The sequence below is a fragment of the Palaemon carinicauda genome, chromosome 1 (genome assembly GCF_036898095.1).
Source record: "Palaemon carinicauda isolate YSFRI2023 chromosome 1, ASM3689809v2, whole genome shotgun sequence".
Taxonomy (NCBI): Eukaryota; Metazoa; Arthropoda; class Malacostraca; order Decapoda; family Palaemonidae; genus Palaemon; species Palaemon carinicauda.
Window position 1 is genome coordinate 218,305,947 of NC_090725.1, and position 20,000 is coordinate 218,325,946.

The window sequence follows — 20,000 nt, forward strand, 5'->3', positions numbered from 1 at the left end:
TAATTAAATTATGAAATACTGGTGAGAAAATAGAAACGCAAAATTCGTGTAGATTATGAATGTACGAGAATTATACTGAAGGTTAATGGGAATAACAGAACTGCGATAAGAGGAGAAATAAAAAGTGTAAAAAAGCAAAAAAATATAGACAATATAAGATACTTGATATAAACATATCTAGATTTTTTACATCATGTTTGATTAGGGCATGAATTGATGACAGGTTCTATTCTTCAAACGCTGCCGAAGAAACAAATACTTGTTAAATACTCTCACTTGTGATTTGTAAAATTGCAAAAGATATAAAATCTTTGAAAATGATAAACATAGCTCAGTGCTCCGATTAAAATCTCTGGGAAGAGCGAAAAAAAAAAAAAAAAAAAAAAAAAACACTTATAACTCAACTAAATTTTTTTCGAATAACTGAGACCCTTTATCAAGGGACGTTTCGTTGGCTAGTAAAATGGTGAAGGTAACTCATAAGCATCTAAAATACATGAATGGAAATCCAATAAGCCATCAAATGGCACCTTGATAAACAACGAAGTAACGTAAAAACTAGTGAAGAAGGTTTTATCAATTATAGGTTATCAAAATATTTAGTCAAATTATTTTCGCCAATTTCAGGGTGTAATACAATCTCTCATAAAAAAAATTATGTAGATCTTTGCGAAAAATTACAAATTATTAATTTGACGTCCAACAATATATTAGTAAGTTTTGATGTTACTTCGTTGTTTACTAAGGTGCTGACTGATGACGCTTTTGATATCCTTTCGGATATGTTACATGCTTATGAATTACCTTTACCTACCCATTCTGATATTGAACTTATTTGTCTGTGCATTAAAAAGTGTAAATTTACTTTTATTGCCAATTCCAATTAACAAGTTTTTCGTATGGCCCTATGAAATCCTATGTCCCCTCTTTAACCCAACATACACACACACACACACCACACACACACACACACAAATACACGCATACACACACACACACACACACACACACGCATACACACACACATACACACACACACACACATATATATATATATATATACATATATATATATTCATATATATATATATATGTATATATATATATATTTTATATATATACATATATATATATATATATATATATATATATATATTATATATATATATATATATATACATATATATATATATATATATATATATACATATATATATATATATATATATATATATATATATATATAATAAATATACATATGGATTTTTTTAAACGGGATTGATTCGTTCAGTATGGACTTCTTGAATGTTTTAGAATCGTTATTCTGACGATGTTTTAGCTATTGTTGGTACCATTCTCAGAGTTTACTTTAGAAAAGGGAAGATATAACAGTATCCCATTTTAGAGAAACAAATGAATTTAAGTTTACATACATGGAAAGCCTATCAATAACTTTTCTTACGAATATTTCTACTCTGGGCAATTTAAAAATATAAACTATCATGTTTTTCATGCATTTACCATAGGACACTCAGAATATGTATCCTAGAGTAAATAGAGGACAATTTCACTAAAAAGAAGAATGGCTATTAATCATAGCAGTCCCAATTATTTTTTTAGAAAACTTTTTGAATAATGCTAAGAATACATTTAAGAGTAACCACTGAGAAAAAAAAGAAACGAATAAAAATATGTGTTGTTTGCCATTTCATAATAGTTTTTTCGATATCAAACATAATTTATTAAAAAAAGAAAAAAAATAGATTATATGGCAGATTTTGATTGCAATCGTAGTTTGAAAAACATATTGATTAAGAATAGTTTTAGTAATGTTCAGATTGTACCTTGTTTTATGTCGGCCAAAAAAACTAAGGTATATTAGTCACAATAAAACAGCATATGGTGGCCATCTCTACGGGTTTAATTAATAGTACCTTGACTTCCCACTGGTTCGGATTTAGTTATAGAATTGGTTGGCCAGAGTCGTGTAAAATAATCCATATAAATCACTGTACCCAGAGAAATATTTTCTATTCTTATTTAGTATCCTGTACAACAGGTCAAAATTCAAATCTAAACTCTAGTCTGGTTTCCGTTAATCCGGAGTTACCGTTTTGTATAAACTCTGACTTTTCAGGAATTATAAAAAATTACTGCTTTGGGACCCTATTCTCCTGTATAAATACGATATATATATATATATATATATATATATATATATATATATATAAATATATATATATATATATATATATACATATATATGTATATATATATATATATATATATATATATATATATATATACATATATATATGCATATATATATGTATATATATATATATATATATATATATATATATGTTTGTATATATATATGCATATATATATATATATATATATATATATATATGTATATATATATATATATATATTATATATATCTATATATATATATATATATATATATATATATATATATATATATATATATATATATATATAAATGGATATCTTTATATGACCTAAGAATTTTTTTATTATTCAGACTATCCTTTGCATTCACGTTTGATCTGACATTACCATGCTGCATAAAATACTAGATATGCAGTTAATTCTCACATTAATGTCTTTTACATCGTGAGACAAATAACTATACTGTATTCTGGAGAATTTGTGCGCTTTATGACTAGTTTGTGGAATGATCTTCCTAATCTACAATGAGTAAGATCCTGCTTATATGTTGAACATGATGAAAGGAATTTATCTTTTAGCCTATATTTGATATATTTGTTTTATTATATGTATTCACTATTCATTACTTTCCATATAGTTTATGCATTTCCTCATTTCTTACTGGGTAATTTTTCTCAGTTGGATTATACTTGGTTTATAGCATCCTTCTTTTCAAACTTTGGTTTTAGCTTTGCAAATTATATATATATATATATATATATATATATATATATATATATATATATATATATATATATACTTGATATAAATATATAATCTATACAAGTACATAAATTATATATATATATATATATATATATATATATATATATATATATATATATATATTTATATATATATATATATATATATATATATATATATATATATATACTACATATGAGGTCAATATCCTGTAATAACCTTAAGATAAATGTCCTTTTCGACCAAACGCATGAACGTTAAGGAATTTTGTGTCATTATAATTTTTGAATTTACGTGTGATACAAGTTCATCTTCTTTTTTCACACTAAATTTTTTTTTTCCACCTTAGACACAGTGTACACGTATAATACATAATGTCAGAGCTCTCAAGCATTACCATTTTCATACTGAACAGCATCATAACAATGAGCTCTCCCATCTACATCGTCATCCCATTTGTCATAAGTATCACTATCCTTCACATTAAATTTCCTAGTCAAAGGATGGATTCATACATAATGCCTTACTTGCACATGCCCATAAGATACAACAACGTATTCTATTATCCTTACAGTTTCCACATGTGCAACGGGATGCTTCTCACTGACAACAAAATATTTTTAGGACTTCATCTGAGGCCAACCATAAGAGATTTTCCTGGGTTTGAGGAAAATACGTTTTTCTACTCAAACTCATTCCTTCAAGTGTTAGTGGTACATATGTTATTATTATTACTATTACTAGCCAAGCTACAAACCTAGTTGGAAAATCGAGATGTTATAAGCCCAATGGCTCCAACAGGGAAAAATAGCAAAGTGAGGAAAGGAAATAAGGAAATAAATAAATCACGAGAACAAATTACCAATAAATCATTCTAAAAACAGTAACAACGTCAAAAGAGATATGTCATATATAAACTACAAAAAGACTCATGTCAGCCTGTTCAACATAAAAACATTTGCTGCAACTTTGAACTTTTAAAAGTTTGCTGATTCAAGTACCCGATTAGGAAGATCATTCCACAGCTTGGTCACAGCTGGAATGAAACATCTAGAAGAATGTGTAGTATTGAACTTCATAATGGAGAAGGCCTGGCTATTTGAATTAAGTGCCTGCCTAATATTAAGAACAGGTTGAAATTGTCCCGGAAGATCTGAATGGGAAGGATGGTCAGAATTATGAACAATCTTATGCAACAGGCATAATGAACTAATTGAACGACGGTGCCAGCGATTAATATCTAGATCAGGAATAAGAAATTTAATATACCATACGTTTTTGTCCAACAAATTAAGATGAGAATCTGCAGCTGAAGACCACACAGGAGAACAATACTCAAAACAAGATAAAATAAAAGACATATAACACTTCTTCAGAATAGATTGATCGCCGAAAATCTTGAAAGACTTTCTCAATAAGCCAATTTTTTTTTTTTTTTTTTTTGTGAAATTGAAGAAGACTCAGATATAATGTGTTTCTCAAAAGTAAATTGGTTGTTGAGAATCATACTAAAATTTTAAAAGTCATACAAAGTTAAAGAAACATTATCAATACTGAGATCCGGATGTTGAGGAGCCACTGTCTTTGACCTACTTACAATCAAACTTTGATTTTTGTTAGGATTCAACATCATACCCAATAATTTGCACCATGCACAAATTTTAGCTAGATGTCTTTTAAGGGGTTCAGCAACCACAAATCTAACTTCAGGGGATGGAATTGATGCAGAGTTGCATCCTCTGCATATTCAACAAGCTTGTTTTCTAGGCCAAACCACATGTCATATGTATATAATTTGAAAAAAAAAATGGGCCAAGAACACTACCCTGTGGAACACCAGATATCACATTCCTATACTCACTATGGTGCCCATCAACAACAACTCTTAGAGATCTATTACTTAAAAAACTAATAATAATATCAAGAAACGACCCAACCACTCCTAACTGTTTGAGTTTAAAAACAAGGGCCTCATGATTATCACGGTAAAAAACATCAGCCAAAAGGGTTGCCTTTTCCTTCGGTCAAATCTGATCAGGTACCCTTTCATAGATGATAGGCCTCCTGTTTCTCCAGATAAGCGCGTCTACAATCATCATTGAACCACAGTATGTCCTTCACTCGGGACCTTAGCACATGAGAAGTGATATGCCTATCAATTATGTTGACTAGATTCTCATTCAAAGGGACAACAGTATCAACACTACTATATAATTGTGACCAATTCAAGCACAAAAGATCATGCAAAATCCCATTACAGTCTGCTTGAGATTTCATATAAATTTTACAAGAGTATGGTACATCAGGGACAGGCAGCTCAGTCTTCACTACTAATGAAATCAAGGCGATCAGATGTCCTGACTGGAGAACCGCCCTTTCTTGTTATAATGCCAGGGGAGTCAGTGTATACGAGGTCCAAGTAATTACTAGACTTATAAAATGCATTATGCAAGTGGGTCATCTGGTAGCTCAATATAACTGCATGATGTTTAATAAGGCTGCTTCAGATATAGGTTGGGGATATTGCACGGTTTACTTGTGGTCCTTGAGCCAATGTTCTTCAACATTTTTAGTATGAATATTTTAAAGTTTTTGCAAGCTGGATAAATTTTTTTTACTATAACAGGCACACAGGAATACTGTTTCAGATGAAAAAAACTTAATGCAACTCTGCTATGGTGTCACCTACAATTGAGATACTCTCTGGATTAATGAATTTTATAGCATTAAATGCTTGTTTTTCCATATGCCAGAGGGAGCACCAATAGTGTCTGACCCAGTCATGGCGGGAAGTGGCAGAATGAAATTGGAAGCATATGGGTTTTTTAGCTGTTGATTCAACATCAACTACTGCCTGTCTCATTTGCAATGGTACCATGTACAAGGAACTTCTGAATTTCTGTGAAATGTAAGAATACAAAAGAACAAAAACATAAGTAAAACCAGAAATTGCTTAAACTTTTTTTTCTAGCAATAGAAGTGAGCAGTGAGCAATTATGGAATCAGCTCTCTCATGACTGGCTAACAAATCTACACATTTATTCCTGACTCCATTCTTAATTTCAATAGGCATATCCGTTAAACCTGCTATGGTGGGTGTGTTGATTTTAAGTAGTAAATATGTAGAACTCTGAGGCTATGAGAGCTTCTTTAACCATTTCTTTTATCAATGATCTTGCTTATGGCTCCACTGCCAAGTCTAATGTTCTTTGATGTATGCACTACACCCTAGGCATGCATTCAGGGATACCGCATAAGGTAGGAAATAACTGATGTTTGCGCAACATAGACTATACCTATTATATTCTGGGTTGTGATATAAAATCAAATCCTCGCCCAGGACCTATACCATACAGTGGATATAGAGGTCAAATTAATTTAATTACCCCTTAAGTCAAACCAACTCTTTAAAAATTCATGTGATTGACTTCAAAATCAGTTCATTAGTTCTTATGATATGCCATGTACTTGTTATACTAGGTATTGGGGGCAGCCATAATGGAAATATGCTAATGAAAATATTGCACAGACTGATTTTGATGGTATTTTCCAAAAATGGTATCCACATTCCCTAAGGATCACAAAAATGCCTAACTACTGTGGTTTCCATCTCTTGAGTTTTTTAATTATATTAAGAAATGTAATAATTATATAACAGAATATATGTCCAAGGTCTTACTTCTTCTTGCGCTTTAAAATATAAATAAGTGAGCGCCATGGACTAATGGATATGTATTCGAAATTCATCCTTCACACAACTTTCGAAGTCACTGCTTAATACGGCAAGGATTGATATTTCATGCTTATTTTTCATGATAATGGCGCAAAAAAAAAATAATGAAACATTTATGATAATAATTCATATATTTACGATGAGTTTCACAAAGTTTTACTTTGTTTTTGTAACTTTTATACTATGTAAATACGAAAGGATCAAATATAATAATTCTCTCCAAGTACTATCTTCTATATTGATTACAATGCTTTTAGTCCCATGAGAGTTTTTATGGTTGGATTCTCAAAGATTGGTTTATAATATTCTTCAGGTTATTAAGTAGGAAACATATGAAACTTATGTAATATTAATGCTTATTCATATTTTGCAAATGAAGAGCGGTAAAAGTTTGTAACCTTTCACAAAGAAAATTATACATGAAATAGTTCCTTCTTGTAAGAAGGCTCACATTATTCAAAAGTTGATAGATTGAACTCATATTCACATTTACCATTCATAAAATAATAGTCTTTAACAAAACATTACGATGTAATATATAGCTATTCCATCAAAAACTCGATGTTAAGAAAAAAAAAATCAAAATAAATCATCAAAACTTTAAAAATTAATAATCACTTGAATTAAACAATCTCTCCTATTGACTGTCTTCCTGGCTTTTCTCTACTGTTCTAAATTTACTCTTGTTCATATTATCTACTCTCTAATATATTTTCTTGTATAAATTTTCATATTCTTAATATACTCATTCTTAACTGCTTACATAATTTCATATTTAAAAGATATTTTGGGGGTTGAGATACGACAGCCAAGCGGATTCCTTATCCTTATAGCATGCCTCTATTTCATACCACCTTTCCTTTTTTTCTTTTTTTTTTCCCTTTTTGTTAATCATCGCCAGTGACAAGGAAGGAAGGACCGCGGTGATGGATGTTCCCCTGGCTGCTCGAAACTATTTTTCCTACGGATAGAGGTTTTGTGTTTATGCTTCCTCATTATCCTAGTCATACTTAAATATCTTATTCAAAAGAGCTTTTTCTTTAGCTACTCCTATACTCTGCATTTTTTTCTTTCTCTCTTTCATAATGTAGGAGATAAAAATATTAAAAAAGATATGCTATCCGCATCAAATTTGCCACACTTGTTCTCAAAGTCAATCTAATCACATCTGGCTGAAAGAACAATTGAAAATTAAAGATGGTGGCCATGATTATAATTGCTAGATTAGATTCCCAAAGTTGAAGTTTGGATGAGAAGTATGTATTTGTAGCTGTCCGAGTTGCAAGATCTAGATCTGAGTTCCTAAGTATCCAAGTATTCTAAAGCACATTCCAATGTCTATGTAGCACCCTGGCACATTCCCCTCAAAGATATTCTGTTTATGAATAAACTGAAATAAACGTTTCTGAATTTTATTGTTTGTAAAGCACACAAACACATTCTCATCACTATTTTTTTAATAGCTTATCCATGTGAAATGACGTTAGGTCGCGGGCTAAATTACATTAGAATGGCGTACAGATGGTCTCTGCATGTGAAGGGTATGCCTAGGTCCAAAACTTTCAAGTGGTGGAAGGTGATAATGTTCTTGATGTGGTGATTGTTAAGTACTACTAAGTCCTAATTGGACAGGACTTGCGAGCAATGGAGAGATAAGGAAAAGATAACCAGGCTTTAATTATCTGATTAGTATTGAAATTGCCTCGGACATATTACACTAGATGCACAGTCATATTAGTTGTATACCATACAGTAAAGTGTCTACTATACATGCACAGGGTAGTAGGAAAAAAACTCACCCCAGAATGTCATACTGACCACTGACCATTGAAAAATCATTCTACACAGACTGGAAAAAGCGCTTTCTATGTTAATATGTTAAGTAAAAATATCTAAAGTCCAATCAGGCAGAAAAAAGGATTGAATTATATATGAATTTGGCAAAAATTATTCCTATGTCTCACTCACTCAATGCACTCTCAATCAAGTTATACCCTGCAAGACATGATAAAGGTTGTACGAGGCATTATATCATAATAGTTGTAGGCTCCGATATAAGAACACAAAGTTAAGCAGAGATAAATAAAGATAAACTGCTGCAGGTAGCATTAATAAGCGTGGTAAAAGTAAGATCCCAATACATGTTCATGAATCTAAAAGCGAAAAATTTTCATTTTGTGGGGACCTTAAAGAAGCAATGCTTAATCAAGTCAAGAAGAGAATAAGCGAATGTGTAAAAGCACTAAATGATAAGACACTATTTAATAAAATACGTGCTAGAGATTTTATAGTATGAGAGCTGAGATATCACCCTACCTCTTTAATGCTATAGTATAACCGTGCAAAATCGTACCTTAATATACCAAAGGAAAGAAACACAAAAGCATTGCAGGGAAGCATATCATATTCCTTTCTCTGAGCTATTTGCCTTTATTTGTGAGATGAAAAATGCAAGTGAAGGTAGTGATGCATTAATTTAAAGCTTGCTGACTTGACCATGCTTTACAAGCAGGGGCTTGTACACTTTGGTGTTAAATCCTTTGTTCATTCTACTCAAATCAGGGATCAGTTGATTTTTTTGTAATCGTCACAGTTAGTAAGATGTTCTGCTGGTTCAATTATCTCACAAGCATGCAAGTATGGTGAAACAATCCATCTACCAAAAATTTCTGCTATGAAAGTCAAATTTCAGTCGCACCTTTCATACAGACCTATAACTGGCTGTACCAGCATTACTGCTGTAATTTAGAATATGATCTCACCAAGACCAGAGATCAAATAAAAAAATTCAGATTTTAAGTTCAAACTCTTACAAATCTGTATCTCAATTCATACTGTACAACTATTTCACGAATAAACTATTATGGAAAAGGCATACCATGATTAAAACTCTGAAAAGTTAGGCAATTTAGATAAAACCTTCGAGCTAGTTATCAGTGTGAAGATGGAGAAAAAGAGCCCGCATTTCTAGATCTAGAATCTAATGCTAGGCACGGAGATCACCGTATTCACCTGATCTACTCCTTCAGAGAATATAATTTCAACTTGTACTGTGAAGTACTTTCAGACCCTGTGTCTTACCTCATCACATATAACTATATCAGTTATGCGTGATAGATCCCAATTCACCTAAAAAAAATTATGTCACTTGATGAACAATATTCAGATGTAACCAGGGAGTTTCATAAAGGTAACTTTGTTTTTTATAAGTTAAGAATAGAATTCCCCATCCTAGAGATCGATGAAGTACACAAGAAAAATAACACAGCTTGCTGTACCAAAGGTTAGTGGTCTAGTTTCTAAATATGTGACAATGCCTGATATGAGAGATATTACCTATAGCAACATATATCATAAGCAGACACTGAGTACTCAAAATAAATTTCTTAGAAGAGATGAAATCACACTGTGTAGTGATGCATAGAATGGGTAACCCATTCCAGGAGGAATCAGCCGACCTACTGGTGCTAAAGTTGAAGAACATCGCATGGCCAACTATAGTTAAAGTGATAGCTACAGATTACCAGCAGGCCAAGGAGCAGTTCAAATCACTAGAGGGATGAGATGACAGTCCTTTATACCATTCAAGAAAAGCTTCATTCCTTTCTTCTGAGAAGCACAGGCTGTGATAATTTCTAAGGAGAAGACCCTCAAGGATGGCTGTCATTTATCGTCATGACTGTTTATATCTTGCCAAAACAGGCAGCATAACTTGTAAGATTTTCTTCAAGCACGATAATCAGTGATAGTGGAAAGCTTCATATGTGTCGGAATTCACAGTTGGCTGAAATTATTGAAGAGCAAGAGAACCAAAGGCAAAAGCAATCATGATTTATGGATCAGTACTTATCAATGCCTTACCTCCACCTACTTCAAAGACATTTTCTGAGGACTAAAGAAGACATCCTCCCAAACGTGGAATACTATAGTGCAAGTGATGAGATAATGGAAATAGTTTTTAGTGTATACAAGAAGTCAAGTCTGAAGTCCGAGTCTAGGTTAACACAATGAGGTCTCTCAATGCATTTTCCTCATTTTATCATGCAGAACCTGACACTCAAATATTTTTACATACAAGGATACAGCGATTGATGGGAGAGAGTCTATTATCATTAAGGCTAATGATGCGGACTCATTAATCATAGCAATATCCCTGCTTCTCTCCTTACATGGTATACAGTAGGCTCTGAGAAAATGTGGAATTATTTTTACCCAGAAGTCAAGATTCAATTCATTCCAGTCTATGAGGTGGTTTCTGTAATGAAGGTTATGAAAGCTAGAGTGGTCCCATACTTTCATGTATTCACTAGATATGACATCGTGTGGTCCTTCCATGGGAACGGAAAGAAGTCTGTATTGCAGAATTCGACCATGTTTGATAATGTGTTTGGAATATTCACTAATCTCCGCCAGTATCTTATATTGATTCACGATCATGACATGCAAAAAATAGAGATTCTTTCTCCTCAAGTACGACTGATCAAATGCAGCTGCTAACGTGAAGGAATCAAGATTAAATCTCTTTACAAACAAACATAGGCCATACAACTCAATTCAGCCAACGTAGGCAGCAGCCAGAGAACACATAGAACACGTGCTGCCTATTAAGTTGGGATCATCCTGGGCAACGAAACTATCTACAATCCAAATATGAGCAGAAGAGACATATAAAATATGTTTGAAAACACTACTCACTATTTCATTATGCTGATGGGAATTAACAAAGTATTCTTGTAAGAAAAGCTGCAGGGAAGGTGGAAGTGATTACAGTCAGCGATCCCCTGCATATTACTTTGGAGCTGCATATGTGAGCAGTAGCAGCTGAAGTACCAGTAGCATTGTTTGAGCAATGCATTATAAAGCTTATAAAAGGAAAAATGGACAATCTGTTGGCCATCGTAGAAAAAAAAAATATTGAAAATATATATGAGACTTTTCTTTATAAAAAACAAAAATTTTGAAAAACATTTGTTATTTTCCTTTATGAAGGGATATATGCCTTTTCGTCCGACGTCCCCTTTTTCAACATCTTTTTTTTCCACTCCCTTTTGTCTATCTCTTTGTAGGATGCCTTTTCCTTCCACCATCTTTTTTTCTCCATGAGGTATTTGTTACAATGTCATTTAGTCCAATATCCATGGTTTTTTGTTTGTCAATTTAATCCACTATTGTATTTAAAACTTCAGTCGTATGGTCTTTCGGTAATTCAGTGATTTCTCAGCATTAACCCTGGATAGGTACGCTCCTCGGACACCCCTTTAAGGGTATACTCGGACGCGCACGACCCCGACTCCAAAAAAAATTCTTGAAAAATCAGTTTTTGCAGTAACCTTCTTTTTTCTTTTGCCAAAAAAAACTTCAATGAATGCTTAAAACAACTGTAAAGATAAATACTGCTCATCTGCAGAAAAACTATTTATTATAAATATTTTTAAAAATTAAGTAGAAAAAAAGACCTTACATAAAAATTCATAAAAAAAGTTTATACATATATACACAAATCCTTTTAGGAATTGATTCTTGAATGTTTAGGACACATCTTGATGTATTTTGGATGAAGTCAGACACATGGAGGTGAAGATCTGGAATGAGAAAAAAAGGGTAACTTTTTTTGGCCCAAAAAATTTGTCCAAATTTCATGAATTTTTTTGGGTACCCAAATGAAATAGGAAGTGGCTAATTTTTTTTAGGGAATAAACATATGTTATCCTAAAATAAAAATATGTAAAAAAATCTTCATTATTTTGTAAATTACATTTATATCAGGGGCCATATCTAAAGGTAATTTTTTGAGTACTTAGAAATTTCGTAAAAAAATACATATATTTAATATATAATATGATATTTATGCAGGTAAAAATATACCAAAATATCACAAATTCTATAGGGAACAAGAATATATATAGATAGGGCAGCTTACGCTTCGGATATGTCCACAAAATGGCCGCCAACCACACTGACTCAGACTCCCTAATCTGCCACTTGAAATGTAGGAAGGGTATGTCAATTTCAAGGTGTTATTTACTAATCTAATTATTCTTGGATATGCATAAAAATTGTATGGTGGGTTGCTGGATAACTGTCGATTATTCTACGACTATAAAATTAAAATTCTGACCCAAAAAAAAAATTTTTTGAAGGAAAAATAAAATCGAAAAAAAAAATGTAAAACAATATAATATTTTAGCTAAAAAAATTTGATGATATTCAATCAAAAAAGAAGTAAACAAAATTTTCCGACAAATAAACATCTAGATGAATCATTACTCTGTGATAGTTCCTTAGTACGTAGTAATTTTGAAAGAAATGGGAAAAAACGAAAAAGTGGCAATCGCAGGAAAATCGAACACATACCTATATATACGCCATATCTGGCTAAAAATAAAGATAGGCATGGGTAGCCAGATCATCTAGAAACACTTTCCAACACTATAAAAATACAAGTTTTGCGACACTACTTGCCAATTCCTTACGGTAACATGACTAAGCAAAAACAAAATGCAAAACAAATAAAAAGGGGCACTCGCAGAAAAATGGCCAACATTCTAAAATACGGCATTTCAGAAAAAAAAAATTTCAGCCATGTACTAGGCAAACCATCAAGGCACATTTTCCGACAAATAAACATCTAAATGAATCATTACTCTGTGATAGTTCCTTAGTACGTAGTAATTTTGAAAGAAATGGGAAAAAACGAAAAAATGGCAATCACCGGAAAATCGAACACATACCTATATATACGCCATATCTGGCTAAAAAAAAGATAGGCATGGGTAGCCAGATCATCTAGAAACACTTTCCAACACTATAAAAATATAAGTTTTGCGACACTACTTGCCAGTTCCTTACGGTAACATGACTAAGCAAAAAAATGCAAAACAAATAAAAAGGGGCACTCGCGGAAAAATGGCTAACATTCTAATATACGGCATTTCAGAAAAAAAAAATTCATCCACGTGCTAGGCAAACCATCAAGGCACATTTTCCGACAAATAAACATCTAAATGAATCATTACTCTGCGATAGTTCCTTAGTACGTAGTAATTTTGAAAGAAATGTGAAAAAACGAAAAAATGGCAATCACAGGAAAATCGAGCACATACCTATATATACGCCATATCTGGCTAAAAAAAAAGATAGGCATGGGTAGCCAGATCATCTAGAAACACTTTCCAACACTATAAAATTATAAGTTTTGCGACACTACTTGCCAATTCCCTACGGTAACATGACTAAGCAAAAAAATGCAAAACAAATAAAAAGGGGCACTCGCGGAAAAATGACCATTCTAATATACGGCATTTCAGAAAAAAAAAATTTCAGCCACGTGCTAGGCAAAACATCAAGGCACATTTTCCGACAAATAAACATATAAATGAATCATTACTCTGTGATAGTTCCTTAGTACTTAGTAATTTTGAAAGAAATGGGAAAAAACGAAAAAATGGTAATCACAGGAAAATCGAACACATACCTATATATACGCCATATCTGGCTAAAAGATAAAATAGGCATGGGTAGCCAGATCATCTAGAAACACTTTCCAACACTATAAAAATATAAGTTTTGCGACACTTCTTGCCAATTCCTTACGGTAACATGACTAAGTAAAAAAATGAAAAACCAATAAAAAGGGGCACTCTCGGAAAAATGGCCAACATTTTATTATACGCATTTCAGAAAAAAAAATTTCAGCCACGTGCTAGGCAAACCATCAAGGCACATTTTCCGACAAATAAACATCTAAATGAATCATTACTCTGTGATAGTTCCTTAGTACGTAGTAATTTTGAAAGAAATGGGAAAAAAACGAAAAAATGGCAATCACAGGAAAATCGAACACATACCTATATATACGCTATATCTGGCTTAAAAAAAATAGGCATGGGTAGCCAGATCATCTAGAAACACTTTCCAACATTATAAAAATATAAGTTTTGCAACACTACTTGCCAATTCCTTACGGTAACATGACTAAGCAAAAAAATGCAAAACAAATAAAAAGGGGCACTCGCGGAAAAATGCCCAACATTCTAATATACGGCATCTCAGATAAAAAAAAAAGACATGCACGTGTTAGCCCAACCATCAAGGCACACTTTCTAACACATAAACATGAAAAAAAAATCAATAATATACGGCAATTCCTTACTACGTAGTAAATTTTTACAAATAATGAAAAAAAAACAGAAATTGGCAACCGCAGTTAAATACCCAATATACCAATAACTACGTCGTATCTGACAAAAACAAAGTCACGCATGGGTAGCCAGATCATCTAGACACACTTTCCAACACTAAAAAATCAAAAGTTTTACGACACTATTTGGCAATATCTTACGGAAAAATGACTTGGCAAAAAAATGAAAAAAAAATTAAAAAGGGGCACTCGCGGTAAAATGCCCAACATTCTAATATACGGCATCTCAGATAAAAAAAAGACATGCACGTGTTAGCCCAACCATCAAGGCACACTTTCTTACACATAAACATGAAAAAAAAATCAATAATATACGGCAATTCCTTACTACGTAGTAAATTTTTACAAATATTGAAAAAAAAAACAGAAATTGGCAACCGCAGTTAAATACCCAATATACCAATAACTACGTCGTATCTGACAAAAACAAAGTCACGCATGGGTAGCCAGATCATCTAGACACACTTTCCAACACTAAAAAAGCAAAAGTTTTACGACACTATTTGGCAATATCTTACGGAAAAATGACTTGGCAAAAAAATGAAAAAAAACGAAAAAGGGGCACTCGCGGTAAAATGGTCCTCGTGGTGATGAACGACATTTTAACAAAAAAAAAAAAAAAATCATGCACATGGTAGCCAAACAATCCACCAAGACTTTCCACAACTGATAACCTATACAAGTTGCACCATTCTACGACAATTTCATAATACGTAATAACTTTGATAATTATGCAAATTACCTTAGAAGGGTAAACTCGGTCGCGCTCGACCCCAACGCGTCTCAGAAATCGAGGAAGGAGTACAGCTACAGCAATGCACATCTGGACACTACTAGAGCGTGTAGGCGAGACACCTACTGCAGGTCGATCACCCACAAATTCAGTCACGGGGGTGAGTCACGTGAGAAAAACCTCCTTTTTTTTGACGCTCGGGGTCGCGGACGACCCACCGTACCGTTCCAGGGTTAAGGTTTATGTTCAGACGAATATATTTTTTTTTAGAAAATCTAGTAAGTTTAGTAATAGCCCATGAAACTGTATGGAAGTACCAAAGCAATGACAATATGTATAATAACCAAAGGAAGAAGGAAGGTAACTAATGAAAACAATTGTTTTTATGATTATTTCGCCCGCAGAATGATTATTGGTGTTGTGCATAGAAATTCGTGCTCTCTGCGTATTCATACGATGAAGGAAGAAGGTATTCCAAAATTTTGTGTGACAAGTGACAACAAACATCCAGTAGTTACAGCAAGAATCGCTGCATCGGAAATGAAGGAGGACACAGTTTGAAGGAAATCGATTAATGTGCATAATATTTTATCAGAAAGTGTAATGCTTCATGAAGAAAACACCCTTGTTCAGTTTCCTTCCATCCCATTGCTTTCACAAACACTCTGTGAGTACTAGAAACTTGTTGATGACCTTTCTTCTCTTCCAATTACCGGCATGGATTTGAAATCCCAGATAGTTTAAGAAATTTTAATAATGGGGAATATTTTCAACAATTTAACTCTAGTTCAAAAGGTATTCACCAGATTTTAATACTTGCAATCGCCAGTGAACTAATTATCCTTACAAAATTTTCTTTATGGTTATGTGAGTCGATTCACAGGGCACAGCTACATTATATACTTAGTTACCAGATAAAACAAAGACAACATATCAACGATTATTTTCACAAGTGAAAATTGTGAAACATATGGTTAACCAAAGTAAAATAATGATAGACTTAGAAATTGTCATCCTTAGAGTATTCAAGTCTCTTTCAAAATTGCTCAATAGTAGGCCGTTTGTTGACCTTGACCAATCATCACATTGGAAAATTACTGATTTAGAATTATTAGTAAAATACAATACTGAATCTGAACTCTACTTGGAAATAGTAGCTGATATTGAGGAAGCCTCTGATGAGCTGTATAGATGATGAGGATATTCATGGAGAAATTATGATTTGCTTTGATGTAAACTACACGAGTCTAGTAAGAGACCGTGGAATTAGGGGAAGAAAAGACTTGATATTTGCAAAGGAATAATAAAATGCCAACAACAGACTTCTCAACTAGTTGCCAAAAACCAAACAGTTTGGAAGTATACGATTGGCCATTAAAGTTTCTTATTGGCTCAACTAATGCTAATATTTGGCGGCTGATAGAAAGTTTGAAGAAAAAAAAAGATAAAAAATTAAATAAAATTTAGTAAAAGCGTACAGATTTTAGTTGCACATTATGAATCATATGAAAAAAAAAAAAAAAAAAACAGCGAAAAAACAATGAATTTTTAAAATCAATTTCTTACAACTTTCACTCTAAAGATTTCTAATATTTTCAAGATATACTTTTTATTTTAAGATGAAAATATTCGCAATAAATATCGTTCTTTTGTGTTGTATTATATGAATGTCTACAACAAACATTAAAAACAATTTCTTGTGTATTTTTGTATATAGGAGTTTTAAATAAATTAATGAAAATGCAACAAATTCGCTGAAAAAAGCAGATGAAATTGAACTGGACAAGAAGACTATGAACGAAAGGAATTGAACAAAAAGACTATACATGTTATAAAGGCTACCAGGTAGCATGGAACGAAAGTAAATATCATTGTTACCTTCATGATTCAACTAGTGAATCAAGGTTTGATCTCTATGAATTAAATCTTCTATATCATTTGTATTTCAATTTTCATATTTTAACCTAAGATAACTTTTTCAGTCTAAGTACAACTAGCCCTTTGATTCCTTCTTATATCTTATATATCAAGCAAATAATAAAATTCCTCTATGATAATTTGATAAAATTATCCCTGCATGCAATAACATTACTGTTACCCTCAACCAGTTATCTTCATTTACAAACATTGCAAATGGGCTTTGATACCTTTATGACTCATCGTTTTAAAATTTTTCCTGCCTATGCTGATGTCTTTGGATTCTGCTTACCCTCAAAACTCTATTCATCCTATTGTTCCTGAAGACGTCCATTTATCACCATTTTCACGATTTCTTTCTTTATTCCCCATCTTCTCACGGTACCAACAAGAAGGAGAATGAAAATCTTGGGGATTGTTCAATCGTGTGTGTGCTCGTAGAATGGACTTTTATACATTTTGACAAGCAGATGAATATGTTTATCTCTTAATATAAAACAAATTTCCAGTGTGACTAAAGTTGTATAAAACATTGACCTACCTTTATACGATGGAAAACATATGACGTTTCTTTATCAGTTTTATGTTATTACCCTTGTGTATTTCGAGGACATGACTTTTTTTCCTGTTATTTTTCATTTCCAGTATAACACTTCAGGCTTGAGGTCATGAACGACACTGCTTCATAACTCTACACTTCATTGTGATAAAATATAAAACATATTTTTGCCAAGAATACTTTTCCTATTTTTTTCTTGTTATTCATTGTATGAATACCAAGAGAATATACTTCCAATATCGCCAGATTTATTGAGCTTTAAACCTTGGTTGCTAGTGAAATCTGTCAAACAGTGACCGTAGCTCAAACTCAGTACCCACTGATTGCGAAGCAAAGAAGTTTATAAAAGTTACCATGATTTGCTTTCTTCAGCTGTAACTGAAGGAGGATTTGAAAAGAATGGCAATCCCTTCAGCTCTTGCAAATATCAATACACACACTCATAAATACACACACAAAAACACACACACACTCATATATATATATATATATATATATATATATATATATATATATATATATATATATATATATATATATATATATATATGAGTGTGAATGAACAAATATGTAATATGATATAAAAGTGTCATTACCTAATAAAATGATAAAATTCACTTTACAACTTTCTGTTTTTGGACACAATGAAAAGGTTTAGAGCCACTGGAGATGGAATCTATAGGGAAAGAAAAGCAATAAATGGGCCAGGGAATTTAAAAAAAAAAAAGAACGAAAAGGTCTCTGAAATTTAGAAAAAAAATATCAACTGAAGAACTCGACACAGGAAATTGCTGGGGAACAAGGCAAGAAGGGATGGGGATTGCAAGAGAGAGAGAGAGAGAGAGAGAGAGAGAGAGAGAGAGAGAGAGAGAGAGAGAGAGAGAGAGAGGGGGGGACGGTGTTTTTCAAGTTATTGTTTTTCGAATGGATAATTTATCTATATAACTTTTCACCAAATTCAGCTGAGTTGCAAGTTACATTTTGAGCGGTAATATTTTGGTGTCACTCGTGAATACAATGAAATGAAATCACTTATATATTAGTGTACTTAGATATTGAAAAAAAATTACAATAATAAATGTCAACACAAACTCTTCAAACGACTATCGTAAGAGTCATATTATGCCAATATTACGATATCCTTTTTTCAAAGTGAGGCATCAATATAATTAACTATCTTTTCTACTTTGTTTCCTAGAATGTAGCTCCCTTGAGGTTAGTTTTCTTAATAGTATTTTTTTATGGTCTCCATTGGAATTTATTTTATTTTATCTAGGAACTAGTCTTTGAAAACCTGAGTTCTTGTAAATAAAACTGAGATAATATAAACTAGAGAATTGAGAATAGATATAACGTACTTTTAAAAGAAAAATATCTAAATTAAGAATATAGAGGTAGTTAAGTGGATTTTATGTGACTGTTCTACGGTGAGATGTGAAGATTTCATTACTGCACCAGATTCCATAGGCCACAGTATTTTGTAACTTATTGTGGATCAGCTGAGCCAAATGCTTGATACGAAGGGGAACAATGTTCCAACCTTTTATAAACAATATAAGCCAACATAAACGATAACATCGCTATCATCAACTATCATCGATCAAACTAAGAATCGATAAGAATTCTATTTATTTAATGAAAGTATGTAAGACTATATAAAAATGGAATAAAGAAAAGGGAAATCGGTATCATATAGCTGGTTCGGTACAGTTAACCAATTGAGGTGCATTTTTTTAACGATTTTAGTTAAAAGGCATGAGAGATGTGTCTGAAAACAATAATTAAGAGATGTGTCAGAAAACAATAATTAAGTAAGTTATACAAATTTTTCTAAAAAGTCGCAAATGAGGATTATGGTACTAAGAAGGCATTAACGGCTTCATTTATAATTTTTTTTTATTCATTGGGTAACGTGTTA